Below are 4254 nucleotides of genomic sequence, written 5' to 3'. Positions count from 1 at the left end.
GCATGACAGCCTTTGTTTCTCAAGTGGTCACTAATTAGAAGTAATAAAGAAGGTAAGAGATTGGCAGTTGTGCTACATGTACTGCACAGTTTACAAACTCCCACTGCAGAATTAAACTCTTTCCAGTTTCATTCTGAAGATGAAATCCACAGCTCTGGAGTGTGGTTCAAATTTCTATTTTCTGTAGACTTCTTACCTGAGCATGCATGGTTCATCCTTCAAAGCATTTTATTTTACTTGCTGCTACAATTTTTATTTCTACTCCAGTGAGCTGAATTAATATTTAATGTTTATTGGAGCACTGACAGGGGAATCTGATTGTATCCTCCGTCCAGTGGCTGCTTTGGCAGCCAGGCCAAAGGGTCATTTGCACATATACACACCTCTCCTTAGCTCCACTGCTATCATTCATCTATATAAAGATGATTCAAAGTTCTGGAGAAGGAGAAAGTCCTCTGGTGGCTGGCAAAATCACACAGAAGAGGAGAAGAGGAAGAAGAAGAAAAATTGAACCCTAGTGAGAAAAGATTCTGTGACTGGTGGGTTGCAGCAGGAGGGGCAGGYCCTGTCCACTCCTCTACCCTTATTCTCTACAAAGCTTCTTTGGGTAAATTTGCAGAAAGCAATCAGATTAATTGCAGAAGTATCATAGAAACATGAATGCGTAAATTACAGATCCTGATTTAGGTTAAATGTAGGATTGTCGTTTAGCTCTAAATATTGCCAAGAAATCTACAGTATGGGATTTTTTTCACTGACAGACTACATTTCTTAGTATCTTTAAGCATCATAAGAGTGGGGAAGCAACTGGAACAACAGATTTGAAAATCATTGCTTTGGCTTCAGACATCCCATCATCAGTGACTGCTAGGTGAGGTGTACGTGATTTTGGTTTTTAGTGATACAGACAATAAGTTCAGCTGCATGATAACATTGGTGCAGTGCTGCCACAGGAATGCTGACAGGAAAACTGTGCTGAAGATTGTCAAGTTTGAGATCTGATACCATGAGTGCTCACATGGGCACTTGCAATGCAGGTGGGAAGGGATGGCCAGCAGCACCACCTCTGAAATCCCACCTAYACCCTGTCCTGGGTAAAACTGCTTCTAGAAGTTTGTAGCACTAAACCAACACGTATGTGATTCACTGAGCTATTCCTGGTGGATATTTGGAGTTTATTCGTGACCATTTCTTTCTGCACACAGCAGTGCTTTCCTTYTGGTGTTATTAGGGTAACAGGGTTTTGGACTACATGTGGATTCAATAGAGTTCAAGTAAATCTTGACTGCTCCATGGTCATCCAGGATAAAAAAAAAAACAAAAAAAAAACCAGTCATCTATTCCACTAAATCCCACTTTGAAGAATTTGAGTGAAATAAGAGCAGGGGGAGTCACAGGGGAATTCGTCACTCTTTGATGTAAGAGCCTTTGAACTGTAGCTGTGCCTGTTGTCTGTACCTTGTTTGCAGATTGCTGGATGCCAATCTTCCTCAAGAACTGCCCTGATCGTTCCTTGCCCTCATAAATTAAAAGAAGTTAGGCTGTCCAGGTAGAAGTTCMCATTCAAACACAGAAATACTGCCTTCCCCTGTCTCCCTTTTCAATCCATTTGTGATTCTTTAGGATTATACTAATTATCCTGTTGAAAGATTCTGTTCTGCTTAAAGTAGAACAACACTGAAATTTCTTCAGCAGGAGGGTTTTGGTTGTATTGTTTCAAGGTTTTTTTTAATCTACTTTTTTTCCATGTATGCTCCARTTTTCAAGTTATCCATCACAGCCTTTTGGTCAGTTGCCTGAGGTAATCATGTTCTGCTAAATCAGGGCATGGGGGCAAGAAAGGTTACCCTACTCAACCTTTATAAAGTTTCTGGAACTGACAACCCCAAGCATCTCATTTAACTAGGATGATTTAAATGAGTGATAATATCCAGTTACTTGCTCTGAGACAATTTGGCCATCTGAGGTACCATGAGGACTCGGCTACAGCAAGTAAGGCTGCTCTCCACAGAAATGAATATGTGCTGGTGTGCTGCCAAGATTATTCTAGGGCTGCAGATGGCATCTACTGTTGCCACTGTATAAGCCTGGCTTTAATGCGACTGGTGCAGAGTGTAGCTGATGCAATTTTTTACTGATGGGACGTGATAATCAAATTTAAATTTGTTTTCCCTAAATATTTTAGAACACACCAACCATGTGTTGTTCTTGCAACACGTCCTGACAGCAGTGTATGAACTTCTTCCCCTTACCATCGGCCTCTTCTGCATATTTGATTACCTTAATAAAAGCCAGTAATTGCTGGTGCAGACGGGTTGTATTTTGGAGGTACATAAAGGCACGAGTTGCCATCGGGCATGAGAACTGCCATTTCTTCAAAGGGGCCATAAAAGGCAAATGCAGTTTGTCTCTCACATGGCATAGCATGTTTGTAGAAGTGATGGGAAGTGCTATAACACATGGAGAGGCAGTGAGACAGAGTAWCAGGGTCGTGGATAGTCAAAAACAAGGCCACTCCGAGCTGGAGGCTCTGCAATCGCATGCCCAGGGATGTAAACAGCTCAAATTGCCACTGCGCCAGTTGATGTCTCCTTGCCTCCAAAAAACAGCGCTGTCCTGAGGATTTGCTRCTGGGTGGGACTGCTGGGGGACACGGGATCAGCTGGCATGGCCCAGATGGGAAACATGACACTCTGCTGATATCCCCCAGCTCAGGAGACATCCAGAGCAACTTCAAGGAATGTAAATGTTCCATCCAAACAGTGTGGAGCTGTTTAGCTGTGCAAAACAACAAGGTGGGAAGAAGTGCTCTGTGGGCAGCATCTATTTCTTGCTGAAGCAAAAACTAGATGAACTGATGAAACTGATGAACCACTTCATGTGGTCTGCTCCAGCTCACAGCTGTATTTGAAGTCCTTAAGTGTTTAGACATTTGCCTTTAAAGAAAATTTTGCACTTCCTGGGTGCAYGCTGCAGAAGTGGCCTAGAATATTAGAATCACCTTGTATTTTACKAAGTAGAGATTGAAACCTAAACTGCAGAGTGTTAGAGAAAAGCTTTATTTGACACAACAGCAACAGTTGCACTGTTGTACTCTTTAATAATTGATATGGATTGCTGGTCTTCTCAGGCTGTATAAAAGAATTTATTTTTTAATTAGAAAAATGGTTTTATACAGCTCCTGGATCTAAGTTAGAATTAGTGTAATCAAAATGTGGTGCTTGTGCAGCAGAAYTTGTAGGGAATTGTATATAAAAGAACAGGCTGCAGGCAGCAGGTACGGATCTAAATCAGCTAAGGATCCATSGGTTAGGTAAATGAAAACTAAATGAGGAATTTCTGAGTTCCCAGTTTTGATTTCCAAAAAGGGGAGACTCACACAAGCCTGTTCAGAAAATGAGAACATGAGTCAAGGGCTCAAGTCATTGTCAGGCTTTATTTTTTTTATTCTACATGCTGCTGCAGCTTCACAGTCTGCCAGTGAGTTCCTCCTGATTTGTATGAGAGAGAGGGTGTCAAAGAGTGTCAGGCAAGATTCCTAAGGACAGGCGAATATTTTTAATTTGGTGTTGTGTCTACAAATATAGGCAGATGCAAATCTGAACTGACTGGCTAAGAACCAAATCCAGCTCCGAAAATGGCAGAAAATATGGTGGTATGGACAAAATAGTACATTCTGCTGAGAGGCTACTCATGGAGGTGTGAGGGTGGGGAGTGGGCTGTGAGAGCCAGCTGGCTCCTTCTGTTTCACTCGAAGCATGGAGCTGTCAGCAGCCATCTGCGGGTCTGTCCTGGAGATAAGGTGGTGCTTGGGAACAGGAATAGATGCCTATGGCCACAGGAAGTGGGGGCAAGTTAGGATAGATTGTTTAGWGTCATAAAATCGCAGAATGCTTTGGGTTGGAAGGGACTTTAAAGATCATCTTGTTCCATGGGCRGGGACRTTTTCCATTAGAGCAGGGTGCTGAGAACRCTTCCAGGGGTGGGGCATCCACAGCTTTTCCTGTGCCCATGTCTCACTAACCTCACAGCAAAGAATTTYTTCCTGAGATGTGTTCTAAACCTACTCTCTTTCAGTTTATTCCCCATTCCCCGTTGTCCTGTCACTCCAGKCCCCTGTRYATAGTTTCTCTCCATCTTTCCTGYGGGCTCCTTCAGGTACTGGAAGGGCACAATTAGGTCTCAAAGCTTTCTCTTTTCATAGAATCATCGAATCACAGAATCACTAGGGTTGGAAGAGATCTTCAGGATCTT

The sequence above is a fragment of the Malurus melanocephalus genome, unplaced genomic scaffold (assembly GCF_030028575.1).
Source record: "Malurus melanocephalus ecotype Western Australia unplaced genomic scaffold, MMel_1.1 scaffold_95, whole genome shotgun sequence".
Taxonomy (NCBI): Eukaryota; Metazoa; Chordata; class Aves; order Passeriformes; family Maluridae; genus Malurus; species Malurus melanocephalus.
This window is presented reverse-complemented; position numbering follows the sequence as displayed.